A 14,035-nucleotide genomic window follows, 5' to 3' on the forward strand; every position below is an offset into this window, starting at 1 on the left:
TGCTATGTTTTAATAGTTTGACAAACACAATGTATTATCAGCAGTGATTTTTTTAGACTAGATTTAAAATGCAATAATTTAATTACTTCAGAAATCAAAAGAAAAACTCACCATATTTCTAAATCATTGCAAAAGGGAAGTTTCAAATGACACAACCTTAATAACACACACGTTAAAAATGTTAAAAATAAATACCTTTAAAACCACACAAAATTCAGAGTGTGTTGCCACGATAAGGTGCTGACATTTATAAATGCCATGTGATTAGCATGTGAAGAAGAGATACACATTCATTGTATGCTAAGACCTATTAATCATCCATCACCTGATAAACATACAGCATAATGCCCTCCCCGTTCCCTTTCAAAGCCCTAACAAAGATGGCTGTTGGTGCTGATAACTCAAACACTCCCTCAGATCCATTAGTTAGGACTTTTGGTAACAAGAACTTTGTGCGCCAGCTGTGCATAGCTGGGATGGAGGAAAGAAGGAGCGTCAACCAACTGCCTCACCAACCATGGCGCTGTGATTCTTCTGTCAAAGGCACTCTCATGCATTTTCTGTTGTAAATGTTCTGCTGAAAACATGGGAACTTGGCTTTCAGAGAATGTAACTACACATTAAGCTTCCAGGATGAAGCCCTTCAATCATCCCCACTGATTCCAATGTGCCTCCGTATGATCCTCCATGAGACCAACTGTGTGATCCAGGGAAAAGTGACAGCTTTCCTTCCTAGGGAAGCCTGTGGGGGTGGGCTTTCCAAGCCAGAGAAAATTCCAAGTAGCCAGAGGAAAGTCAACTCAAGGCACTAAGGAGTTAATGTCATAGGATGAGAATTATCAGATGAAACGTGGACTGTCTTACCTAACATCTTGCCTCAAAACATGGTTCTCTTGAATTGGTCCAGGGAAAGGAATGAGAAATCATAGAATCCTAGAACGGTTTGGGTTGGAAGGGAACTTCAAGCCCACCCAGTTCCAGCCCCTCACCACAGGCAGGGACACCCCCACCAGACCAGGTTGCTCCAAGCCCCATCCAGCCTGGCCTTGAGCACTGCCAGGGATGGGGCATAAATGCCTGCTTCCTTGGGATGCAGGTGGATGTCCTAAAGCATGATGTTCAGTACTTCTGTGTCATTGAACATCCTGCCCATGAATCTGATGGCCATCAGCATCACAATCACAAGTCATGTAAGAACTCTTGTGAATAACTGCCAAGGGGAAACTTTTTACAACATACATGTGGTTTTAACTGCACCAAATGCAGGAACGATAATGTAGTTCTTCAGTTTTTGTACTGGCACTTCAGCTTTTGACATACATCTCCCACAGCTGCCCGCTTTCATCAGCAGAGCTGCTGAGTCCAGAGCAGCATCATGGGCCTGATGTGGTCCTGGTGCAGGCCACCCGTGGAGCTTTCATGGATTTAGAGATACAGGATTGAAGTTGTAGGTAGCTAACTGAACCCCCTTCGAAATACAAACCGTTCGGTAATGAGAACGGGAAGGCCTTTAAGACTTTCCCTGGAATGGGAGCCACGGAGACGATTCTGAGCAAGACACAGCCTATTGTTAACGTACAGATAAGGAAGGACAAAAATAGAACTGTATTAATTTCAGCACAGAAATACAGAGAAAAATGTATTTGTGCCAAGGAAAAAGAAAGTAATACAAATTTTTATTTGAAAGATTTCTATAGAGGTCATTAAAAACAGCAGAGGGGTGGAAAAAAAGGGAAAACATCTCTCTGCAGCTTATGAATAACTGATAAACTTTATTCCAGTAATGATAGGGTAGGGTTTTGTTTGAAGAGTAGTAGCCTGCCAATAATAAAGATAAATACAAATACCGTTAGAAGAATAAAACCAAAGCTGACTCTTTTTTTTTAATTGAAACAATTATTTTTTCCCAAAGACAGTTGGGTACATTTGACAGATAAGTTATTAACAGTCACTTTTGAATTTTAGCTTTATACAGCAGTTACCAGCACACTGATTCTGCATACATAATTTCCTAAAAGGGATCATATTATTATGGAAGTCATGTTAGCAGTATATGAACATGCATATTCCCATTTAAGTCATTATCTGAAAATAATATCCTGAACTGGATACATCCTGTGGGAGAAAACAAACCCAAACAGCTTTGGCCCAAATGTATTTATGATATTTAAGTAAACACAGGAGAGGTTTTACGTATATGGTGAAACCAGCAAAAAAGTCAAAACAGTGTAAACGTGTGTTAGAGGGTTCAAAATGCTGCAACACCAAGACCATGAGACATTCAGTGGGTGCTAAGCTTAGTTTTGCTAATCCACATATCCACATCTCCCAGACTTGCAAATACCACTATGAATACTTCACTTGTGAGAAATTATCATCACTTTAGGGACTATATTAAAAGGAACAGTTCCGGAGCTGCTGTATAAACCCAAACGGGAACACAGCGTTAGCATCTTCTGCTGCACTTGCCTGATGGTGGGTAGATGCTATCTGAAATGTTGAGATTTATTTCATGAGTAGTTGCAAAAATAAGTAGTTCTGTAATCACAGATGTCATCAAAATTAACTTGTGTGCTGCCCCACAAGAAGTTTACTGTTTAAGGGGAAGTAACATGTAAAAGTTGATGTAAGAAAATAGAGATCCAAAGACATGTGCTGTGTCCTGTATAGAGAAATAACAAGCTGCTGAATCTGCCTGTTCCTACTTCAGGGTCTCAGCAGCAAACAAGCCCCTGTTTGAAGCCACAGACACTGCCACCACCTCTCATGGTCTCCTCTCCTACTGACTCACCTGCTGCTCTGGGTGCCTGCGTTCAGAGGGGCCTTTTCCTCCCCAGAAGATGCTGATCCCACTTCTTCCTGCCATTGCCTGGAAGTGACAAAGAAGAATAATCCAGACATTTTAAATCCCCTGCTTAGATCTTCACTTTCAAAGCCAGACCCATGCAGAGAAGTCACCGAACCTCTGCACAGCCTCACTTGTGCCCTGGATGCTCAGAATCCTGATGCTCGTCTGAGCTACAGGGGCTTCAGCCACAAAGGTGCCAGTGCTGCTATTTCTGCAGTAGGTAGTGCAAGTGTTTCCAAGAATTCTCATCTCTGGAGATGAATACAAGTCTTCGATGTGGTTTATTTCAGCTGAGCTGAGTGTCTATAAGGTGATGGTTTGCTACTGAAATGAAGGCTTGCAGGATGTCTTCAGGAGAAAGAAGCCCATAGAAGCAAAACCTCTTTGCAGCAGGATCAGGGAGTGCATTAGTGTTAACTGATAAACATAAATGGTCCTGAATTCAGCTTTTTGTATTCTGCAAGCTTTATGGACCTTCCTGTAGGGAAACAGCAGCTAAACATTCATTACAAGGAAAAAGAAAAGAGAAGTTGAAATCTTTCAAAAACTAAGTGTTGGGTATTTTGGTTTTTTTCCCCTAAAGAATGGATTTAACTCTGTCAAAGGAAAAGTGAGCGAACCATTTGAAACCCTAAGGAAACACTTACTCCTTCCTTTGCAATGCTGGGATGTGCCACTAAGGCTTACATTATTAAGAATCTTCCAATGGATTTATGAACAGAAGATTACATTCTTAATGCTGCTTCTCAGAAATTGAGTGAATAATTCAAGGCACACCAATATACTACGGAAAACAGAAAAGTACCTTACAGCTTGGAACCTAACAAAGAAAGTGAGCCTCAAGCTCACTCAAGCTATATAAATGTGATATATGTAGCATAAAGACCACTGCAGCAGTATGAAGTGAGGTAGTGTAAAGCACTGAGTGGGAGCTACAGCATGTGTAAACAATTGCTGGCAATAATGCACATGTATAAGGTAAGATTGATAGCACTACCCATAAAAAACATAGTAGTCGGACCATTAATAAGATCCTTTTGTCCCTCATATTGACAGATTTAGAGCATCTGCTCATCAGAAGTCAAAGAAATTAGAGCGATAGCCCAGGGCAATGAGTCAGATACCAGGGGAAGTTCATCTTCGTGTCAAGAGGAGGAAGGAGCAGCAGTCAGAAGCTGCATCTAAATACCTGCACTGTACTCGTTTAACAATGTGGGGGTTTCCCCTTTATGAATCCTCATGGTGGATAAGAACAGGCTTTCATCAGATCTACCAGGGCAGAAAGAAGCCATGTTACATAGCCGAGACACCGGAGCTGGGAATGGCAGCGTTCCGCTGGATGTGACAACAGGGAGCTGCTGACGTGGGAGTGGTATGAAGAAACTCAAAACGGAACTGGTTTGATCGATGGTTATTGTACACAGCCTGGATTTTTCTGAAGTAAACAGTAAATCAGTCATCCTTACATGTTAATTCCTGCTGAGGTGTGAGAAGAGGCCCATATCCAAGGACCGGTGGAGGCAGATACCACTGCAGACCTAAGCTAAGACATTAAAAGAAAGGAAAGCATACAATCACCAAGCCACTGCATTGAGGTAATCAAGGAATCACCTTTTCCTTTCTCCTTCTCTGTCAGAAGTTGGCATCACTGATCCTTTCTGTCCCACCCCAGAGGCTGACAACAAGCCTTGATCTCCCATGTGGAGAAAGACAGCCCGACCACAGGATGCAGGAGCTGGGCTGGCCCCCGGCAGCACCGCGGGAGCAGGGATTTGCTGAAGTGCCTTTCCCGGAGGGATGAGCACTGTCTCCTGAAAGCCAGGTCGGAGAGGAGCTGATGCAAGGATGCAATAAGCCAGCGAAGGGATCTCCGGGCAAACATATCATCAAAGGTTGACAGTTTAATTGTAAGATGGGGACTGGTGTTGATTTGCGCGTGTCCTCTGTGAACGCTTCTTCCCCCAGGAGTGAGCATCCCTGAGCGCTAACCTGATGGCTTTCCCATCAGTCGCTACCCGCCAGAACTCTCCTCAAAACGCTTATGTGTCTGCTCAGCCAATCATCTGAGGAGTGCACGGGGGATGCCGAACCCAGGATGCCACTAGCGTTCTGCGAAGCATTCCCCAAGAGATGAAGCTGCTGGGGGTGTGCCGGGGCTTAGGCTGTGCTTCCCAGAGCCAGCTCAGCCCAGCAAGGGAAAAATACATTATCAAGGCACTGGTCATGAATTTGCTGATTCAGAGACTTGGTGCTCATGGGACTCAGTGCTTGAACACTCCCATGAGAAAGGTCCCTCGCTAGGTTTGTCACCTGAGCCTGCCTGAGCAAAGCGAGGCGCTGATACCCATTTTCTCCACCTTCAGTATAACCTCTGCAGGAAGACAAAAGACGGCATAGAAGAGTTGATCCAAGCCATCCTTACCAGAAAGGAGCTTTCCCCTTCTCAAACCTGCATGTCTTGATACCTGACTTGATATGACAGTTAAAATTGATCCCCGTGTGATGTCCCAAAAGCAATAAAGATGAAGAATGTGTGTCCTTTACTGCTTTTAGGCTACCTGTTTCCTTGTGTTTATCTTAAATTACAGATGATAAATAAAGAGAAGAAAGAGCGAAAGAAGCCTCTAAGAACAAAGGATCATAGTCTTGTCTGTCCTGTGGAGCGATCCAGCTGATTTAACTATGTAGAAATGTTTGATGCCTGCTGCAAGTTACTTTGCTGTATGCTCTGTTTAGCTGTGTGTGGTTTGTTTCTCTACTGTCTTGCTTTCTGGATTATTTTTAGATCTGAAAAATGTTCAGCAATTAGCTGCTTTCGTACTGTGGTTGTTCGTTACCAGGCATTTGCAGGTTGCCTTTCTTTTTTGCTGGAAGCATAACTGGAGCTGCCGAATGGCTTGGCTTGCCTTGCTCCATGCAGTCAACAGTGAGGTGAAGGGATGCCGGTACCAACCCGTCTGCCAGCACCAGCCTCCTGCATGTGTTTGGGTAATCTGGACACACAATTTTGTGTTACACACGGGCACTGCACTGCCTCAGTACCCCACAATGGCAATAACGGTTCTCTTTAAAAAGTGTCTTTTGCTGGTCCGTGCTATTAGTGTGGATAAATTCAGTAATAATGAATTTGCTACCATCAGGTAAAGGAATCAAGCAGAGGTAAAAATTATGTGTGAGTGAAAGCTCAGTGCTATTTGACACAGGGACAATTCTTTCGCTGCACAATCCCATCCTCCTGAGCTTTCCAAAAGTCTCAGATCTACCCCATGCAACATTCATCTGATGTGCATTACACATAGCACATGAACATCTAAGCCCATTCACAGAGACTGCAGACAAGGCATGTAACTGGATATTTGTTTAATGCTTTGGCAATATTAATGACATTCTGATTTAAAGTCGACTCCCTTCTGATTTTACAGGCAATTATGACTCAGTTAAGGCTGTCATATCAGCCTGACTTTCCTTCCTCCCTCTCCCCTTTCCCTTTTTATTCCTGCATGTTAATCTGTTGGAAATTTGTGTCAAAACCTGTTTACACTCATTTCCAGCCACCACTTACATGGGCACTTTAATAATGCTCCTTTGTTCTAAGCACATTACAGCAGCTCTGTTTCATGTAGAGAGAGACAGAGACCACAAATGAGTAAAAACACATATTACATTCCATGGAAATAATTTATTTCCAGTCAAAAAGCCAATGAAGGACCATGTACTATCTTTGCCCTACTTTGAGCTTTCGACTGTGAGGCTGATACAGTGAAATGTCTCCGAGCTGACTCTTGGCAGAGAAATTTTTCATATTTTTATTAGTTTTGTTTTCCTTAGAATTAGTTGAGTCATAAATACTGTTATTTCCCCTCAGAAAGGAGGGGCCATGAGGTCAGGTGATAGCATCCCCTTGGACAGTATCCACTAAGACCCCTGTAAAATTATTTCACATCCTTAAGCACCCAAGACCGCATTGTCTCATCAGCAGAAGTTGCAAAGCAATGTATCTTACACAGCAATACTTTGGCCCAGTATTTGAGAACGGTAGTTTATTAGAGTAATTATTTTTGTTTTAAAACACAAAGCTATCTCGCTGGAGCATTAGGTCCTTACCACTGACAGGCGTACTGTGCACTACTTGACTAATGTGTTTTGTGTAGTGACTAAACAGTACCAGCTCCGGTACATGCTCTGTTCCTACTTGGTTATGAAACGCTATGTACACTGCTGAACGCTTATGGGTGGCAAGTAGTAGAAGGAATAAAATGAACCAGATTTTTTAAGTGGAAGCAGCTTCCTTTCTGGAAGAGAAGTCAATTAGCACAGTCCCAGTCAACCATCAGCTATGCCCTAGTTAAGACAGGGCAGCTATGTGTGTGCGTGCAGACATATGCACTCACCTTAGTCTTTTTAAGCAGCGTGGATTTATGAAACAGAGCAGGGCAGGAGGGGCTGAAAAAAAGTAACACCGCTTGCTAACAACATATTGTACATTTTCACTTCCACCCCCACATTTTGAGCCGGCAGAGATCTTACAGACTTGGTAGCGCATCTTTTGACGTGATCATACTTGCTGGGAGATACTCCTGCTCAAGCAGGACCGGGAGGGCTGTCCCAGGCTAACCAAGGTGCTGTGCTGGGATTTCACCTCCAGGTGCCCGCACCAGATTACAAACCATCACACTGCCAGCGAGTTGGGTAGAGAGGGAACATTTCTCAGCTGGCACAGCACTGCATTGCAAAATTAAATCCACAGAGAGGGAGAAGCAGCCCACACATGATGGCAACAACAGAACCCGCTCCCTGGAGGAACTGGTTTCACTCAGCAAAGCAGGACAGGGGCTGTGGGAGCAGGAGGGTGCCCGGCTGGCTGCTGCCGCTAGCTCCCTGCCCAGACCGCAGGAAGGGGAAAGTGGTGGTGGCGGCAGCAGGGCTGGGGTTTAGTCCTTGCATCATGTGTCTGCAGAGCCCCTGTGCCAAATGCTGCTCGCTGTCTGTCTGCTAATAGAGGGGAGGTCAGCAAGGCTGATCTGGGTCATCTCCATTCATACGTCCCCTGTGTATCCCCTAGGAGTACGTAAGGAAGAGTAATCCTCTGAAAAGTCTTATTTCACCCAGTCTTGAATCTCTGCTGTTATGCCTCAACAGTAACATCCCACAAGTGAAAGTGAAGCCATCTCATCTAAAGTGAAATAAAATAAGAAAACTATGTCACACTCTCATATCTACCAACTTTTATAGTCTGATATTCACAATCAGATCATAACAGCTTGGATCTTTTCTGTCATTTTGCCCAGCACACACTCTAAATAGCAGTGGAATTTAAACTACTATCTGTAATATTTTTATTGAAAACTGTATACAAAGAGGGCTATCTTGCTGAAATAAGCACCTTAGCCCTTTCTGCATTTCGGGGGTTTTCATTTTTGATGACACACACTGCATATGAACCTTCATGACATACTGGCTAGGTAGTGGAAAGCAAGCAAAGTCCCGTGCAGCCAAAGGTGGATTCCAACATCACTGATATTTGTAACCAGAGTGAAGAAAGCAGATGAAGAAAACTTTTCATCTCTAACCTTCCTGACACATCATCTGAGCCTTGAATGACCTTCACAAACGAGTATTTTGCACAAGCTTGTCTGAATCTGTAGGTTGGCTTACAGCATCATCAACAATATGCATGGACACCTTTCACTTTATTTTGCTAATGAAAGACTTAGTTCAAGTTTAAACTAGATTTTCTGGAAACCTACACTAATGCCTTCTTTGATGGAGGCACTCTTATCCCTGTTGATGGGAGTCTCATTTTCCAGTTTAGGCAGCAACATTAAAAGCTGTGACTAGGTCTCCTCCTGAGATGTGTCTGGAACAATGGTCATAGGGAGACTTTTTAAATACATGGAAAAATTGAAACCTCGGTTATACTTTTAAAAATCTAGCATCATCATATATTCACTGCTTTCTGAGTTAAGACAACTTGATTAGCATGCAAAACATGTTCTTCATTTATATTTTGTTTTCTGCTTGTTGTTAGTGTTTACTTTATAAATAGGCGGCATCTCTCAACACGTTTGCTCTGCTTTGTGTTCTGAACAGAGCATACAGCAGTAAGGGAAAAAGATACAATCTAAACAGAATGGCTGTATTCCTCTGGGAATTATTTTCTGTTGATTTTACATTTCCTAAGACACCTTTTAGCATCCTGAACTAATACTTTTCCAACTTCTACACTTCAGCTCATTGAACCCACTTTCCACTGTCACACCATCAGCAAGAAACAAGAAATTCTGAGGGTCAGTGAACACAGCAAATTCTCCCATTACTGCAAGTGAGACTATTGAGTTTTGGGTTATTTGTACCTGTGATGCAGTGTGACAGTACACTCGGATGCGCTAGGAACAACACTCCAACATGCAGTTTGCCTGGATTGGCATTGGCATACAGATTCCTATTGTAAAAAAAGTCATAGCTCAAGAACTTGGGCGAGGATGTTTTTCCTTTCAGCTGCTCCTGTTTTGCTTGTTAACATCTATCGGTCTTTTTGACTTTATTAAAAAACAACAACCCGTAGATACCACAAAAACAAAACTCAAAGGCCAAGCAAGCATAGCTTTCCAAGCTGACCTCTCCATCAGTCTGTAGCTATGTACGTACGTCCAAGCCTTACAAAGTCAGGGTAGGTGAAACGAGACATATTCTACTGTTCAGCTAGCAACACTTCTGTTTGGCAGACCTTTCAAGATCTGGTTTTGCTCTGCACTGGAGCAAAAATCCCCCTGCCTACTAAATTCAAAGAAACCAATATGTCTTTGTCAAAAGTCAAATGTGTCAAGACTACCTGTCTGTGTTGAGAACAGTTTAATACACTTACAGCATTTACAAGTGCCTCAATCTGTCTTCAAAATGTTTCCCAAAAATATGTGCAAAGTTTTGGCCGTGCAAATAAAATTGTTAAACCCCAGAACAATCATCAGCACTCCACAGAGTGCAAGGAGTCTAGAAAGCTGGTGCATAAATCACTGGGTCAACACGAGACACACGGCACTGTTCCAGTTCAGGCACCAGTCCTTGAACCTTCTCTTGGTGGTACTGTTTGTTATTCAGTTTGTGATTTGTGATATGGGTGACCATAAAATTAAATCCTGTAGGCCTTCCAGCTTACTTGTTTGGTGTATCAAGAATATGTTAACCTGTAATTTTTGAGCATAAACTATTGATTTGGTTTTAAGGTCAAGTGGTGGAAATACTAAGTATCTAAAGACTAAAATATCAAAACGGCAGACTAAGAATCTCCATAGTAATAATTTACACAACCAGATAATACAACCACTTGGAAACAGCAGTCAACTGATCTCTAGTTATCCATCACCTCTCTCAGAAACCCTAACTGAATGATTACATTTATACTAAATGCGTATGCAGCGCTCATATTTCTTCCAGAACTAAACACACAGCGTAAATATATGATAGCGAGATCTGTGTGATTGTTTCTGACGCCATATCCGAGTTTGGTGTGTTCTTCTTTTCTGTTTAAAACTACAGCAGAAAAACCTGAGCTGACGTGGGCACTGCACCCAGCGGAGGGTGCCCCTGCGACAGCACCTCCAGCCCCAGCACGTGGGAGGGCTTCAGTGCCACTGCCACCGCCCCTGGGTCTTCAGCTGGGGGGGGATCTGGGTATTACTGCTTCTCTTTCCTTCATTATATGCCTTCATTTCTTTTGCTCTTTGTGGTTTTGCTCACCAGAAAAATGCACTTCAAGCGTAATACCAGTGTTCTATTAAAAAAGACAGTAATAAAGGGAAACCCTGGAGTGTTGTGGAGAAAGGTGACCTTGAGCTATGGGAACTGTCAACATATCAAAGACATACGGCTAAGCTTTTGTTTTGATTCTCCCTTACATTTTATGCTGATTTTTTTTTTGCTCCTGTCCTCACTGTCTCCTTAATAAAGTCCATCAAATTATCCAATTTTACCTGATTTCTTCACAAAACAGGATGACCCACGTGATGGAAATTTGATTCAGTCTAAGCAGGAATCTGATTGACATTGATACTGTAACATTACTCTAATGAAACCTGCCCAGTTCAGATTTTAACAGAAAAAAATATGCCATGAGTAATAAATAATTCTCACAGTCCTCAAAAGCCTTGCCCCCTGAAACACAAGTAAAGAAAAAAATGGCTGCAGTAATTACATTATGCATAAGTATGTTTTATTGGTGGTGATTAATAAAATAATGACAATATGTGGTTCTTGAGGGCTGACACAACAGTTAGCTATTGGCATCGTTCTGCTGAAGGAGGCTGAGTTACAGCCTGAGCCTATAGTCCAAACAACGCCACTAAATTAGCTGCCATTAAAAAGTAACTGCTAGCGCTTTTACTGTTACAGACTTCATCATCCTTTTTTAATTTGGATGTTCTCATGTAGCCCTGAGGGCTTAAAATGTTGCATGTGTTGTCATAAGCATACTAGTCCGTAGTACAGGTAGTTCAATAAAGAATGACACTTTAGGCTGGTCTTTTGAGAGAGCGCTTACTTGAAGAATATCCTTCTCATCGAGTTATATATATTTTTAATGCACCTATGAATAACTAGTAGCAAAATTAGTGAGTACTTTCTGAAAAATTGAGAGACCAGTTCAAAATGTCCTGCCAAGCCTCTGTGAAGGCGCCTGTGAAGAATACGGCAGGTATTTTGCCTTTCTTTCACCCCACAGGGACTCGTTGCAGCCTGTGTAACAGCCCCAGTACCACGAAGGCAGGCAGACTACTGAATTTCCCGTCACCATTCCCCAGCTGGGTCTCTGCTTCTCCTCTCCAGCAGGACCATCAAATTCCTGTTTTCTTCTGTCACCAAGTTTGTAATATTCAACATTTCTCTCCACCTTGGTTGGACACCCAGTGCCTTGGCTTCTCACTAACTTCTCGCCAGCCCTGCGTGGCTCTCCCTGCCCGTGCCTGCTTTCGAGCCCCTGGGAGCAAAGGGGCACGGCCAAGCCTTTGCACCCGTACCTCCTGCTCGCTCGGCTCCCGCAGTAACCACAGCATGCCACGGTTTTCTGCAGTGCATCCAACCCCATCTAGAAACAAGCTGGATCTCATCATGCCTCATCTTCTGATTGAAAGATTGCCCCAGGACCTTATTTCTACATTGCTTAGTTGCCTTCTAATTTCCAGCCTGATTTCATTCCTGATGAATCCAGACCCATGCTTTTATGCCTCCATATAATACTCTGGCTTAACAACATCTGCCCTCTGGGATGTTCAGAGAAAGCAGCCATGCCCCCTCCCACCTGTGCGTATCCAACCTTTGTTCAGTTATCCAACCCCACTTTGCTCTCTTGGTTTCCTCGTGTCCGTCAGCCAGTGGCCACATCCCCCAGGCCACCCTCCTCTGCACCTGGTTCGGTGGGAATTCATTCTTCCTGAAGGGGTGACCAGAACTGCAAAACTCAGGTAGGGAAAGCGCAGAACTTCAGGATAAATGGGGTGCATCTGGTAGATCCACTCCAAACTCCTTTAATTTGCTTGACCAGCACTTACTCAGCAAATACGTGCAGGTCTGCATGACCTTGGCTGATCAGGAGGGTTTGCAATGTCACGTGGACAGGCGCTCGGCAATAGTTTTGTCAAAGTACCAGCTACCGCGCCTGACAGCAGCCTGTCACCTCTCCACATGTACAGCTTATTCCCCCACTCTCAAGACAGTAAAGGAAGCGTTACAGTACCATCTTTTATTTTAACGCTAGATATGCTTTTGGAGGGCAGGCTGTTCTCCCAGCACAACTCTGCTTTCTCTCAGCCTCCCACTGAAGCGTTGCTTTGGCCATATGTGTGCTTTGGGAGGGGGCAGGGGGGAAGGTGGTGCTCCTTGAGAATGCTCAAGTCATGGGGGAGTTCAAATAACAATCTCCTCTATTGATCTTTCATATTTCTAAAATGAATGGAAGGTAATCTTTTCACTGCCTGCCCTAATTAGACTAATAAAATATTTCTGGGGAAAGCACCAAATAAAAAGAGAAATGATTATTGAAGTCTATTCCTCAAAAGCATCCTGGCTATAAGCAGGACCTGTCATGATACTAATGTATGTTTTATAATTACTCAATACCTTTTATATTATAAAAGCGATGGCACTGAAAACCAACACTGTACAGAACGCAGCACCCAATACTTGGTTTGCACGGATTTAGCCTTACAACAGCGGATTCACCATATGTTAATAACAGTAAATTATGGAAACACAAAGACTGGAAATAGCTGAAAATAAATCAGAAACTACCAAACAAAGGATGTATCACTTTCCTACAGCAATCTGGAGCAGATTCCCATGCAGCGAGAGCGGCGTGTACTGTGTGCAACCGTCAGCCTGCGCTGGCGCGAGCCCTGCAAGCACCCCACAGGCAGGAGGTGATGTACTGGGCACCCACCCACAGGTACCATGGCCTCGGCTTGCACATCCAGAAGTCAGCTAAGCAATTGAGGAGGAGATACATTTTCGACAGAGTCACTTCTTCTGGCATCTGAGTGTCCAAATACACCCCAATCACGAATAGACTGTTTTCCTCCTGTGTGTACATGCAAGAAGTAATTCTACCCGGTTTACGGGTGGGGAACTGAACACAAGTAGCTTAAATAACTTGCACAGTTTAGGCTGGCAAACGGTGGGGGAAGCAAGAACTGATCCCCAGTTCCCAAAGCCTCTGCTCTCTTCTGCTGCTGCTAAGGGAGCCCAGGAGGTCTCTCCCCACCCCAGCTCCAGGGCAAGGGGCTTCATGAGCAATGATGGAGAGATGCTTGGGGGCCCAACACACTGGCCTGCTTTGTGGTGGTGGGCAGCGGGTAAGGGAATGAACGTTATAAATCGTTCCCTCAGCTGTGGGAGACACTTGGGTATGAGTACATCCAAATTACATCTTGACTTCCCCACACTGAGTTTGGTCTTCAGGGATGCTCCTACAGCTGCCTTGCCCAGTGTGTGCGCGCATTAGCACAGTGTTGCAGGAGCTCCCCAGACAACTACCTTACTTTTCATTAAATACTCCCCAGCAGCTGCTTTCCTCTGAGCTGTCAGCCTGCAGTGACATGCAGCATGACATCACACAGGTGCAGGCGTAGCCAGAGGAATATTTATCCCTCTTCACCCTACTTCGTGTAGGAGACACATTATGACAACAGCAGCGATTGC

The sequence above is a fragment of the Falco naumanni genome, chromosome 4, assembly GCF_017639655.2.
Source record: "Falco naumanni isolate bFalNau1 chromosome 4, bFalNau1.pat, whole genome shotgun sequence".
Taxonomy (NCBI): domain Eukaryota; kingdom Metazoa; phylum Chordata; class Aves; order Falconiformes; family Falconidae; genus Falco; species Falco naumanni.